The 760-nt window shown below is 40.3% G+C and overlaps 1 protein-coding gene across 2 annotated transcripts in view; it reads right to left on the reverse strand.

Moving 5' to 3' along the window:
• LOC116696596 (sodium/hydrogen exchanger 2) overlaps nucleotides 1-760 on the reverse strand; it is an 11617-nt gene that overhangs the window by 4672 nt on the left and 6185 nt on the right. The window lies entirely within an intron of this gene.

The following is a 760-nucleotide window of genomic DNA, read 5'->3' on the forward strand; positions in this document are numbered from 1 at the left end:
TATGTCAACTTTTACTCAATACTATTTCAAAAACCAATTGCTATAAAATTTAATGAGACGCCCCAAAATTAATGAAAGTAGAGATTTGTACTTGCCAAAGAGCGTTGGGTGGAATCAATCAGGTATTTGGGGGGATTAAAAAGAACATGATATGAGGACAACATGAGGGGAAACATGAGGACAACATGAGGACAACTGAGGACAAACATGAGGTCAACATGAGGACAACATGAGGGTAACATGAAGAACAACATGAAGACAACATGAAGACAACATGAGGAAAACATGAGGGCAACATGAGGACACACATGAGGACAAACATGAGGACAAACATGAGGACAACATGAGGGGCAACATGAGGACAACATGAGGACAACGTGAGGGAACACTGAAGACAAACATGCGGACAACGAGGGCAACATGAGGCCACGAGGGAAAGACAAATGAGGACAACATACGTGCACATGGGACCACTGAGGAGACACCATGAGGACCCACATGGGAAACATGGGACACAGAGGACAACATGAGGAAAACATGAGGACAACATGAGAACAACATGAAGACAACATGAAGGCCACTTGAGGGCAACATGAGGGCAACATGAGGACAACCTATATATATATATATATATATATATTCTCTTTACATAAACTCTACAACACCTGCACTATATGATACTGTTACTTTCTCTTCCTGTTTTTCTTTTTCTCCACACACTTTCTGTATATATTATTATCTGTATTTACATTTTTCCATT

This window comes from Etheostoma spectabile, chromosome 10, assembly GCF_008692095.1.
Source record: "Etheostoma spectabile isolate EspeVRDwgs_2016 chromosome 10, UIUC_Espe_1.0, whole genome shotgun sequence".
Taxonomy (NCBI): domain Eukaryota; kingdom Metazoa; phylum Chordata; class Actinopteri; order Perciformes; family Percidae; genus Etheostoma; species Etheostoma spectabile.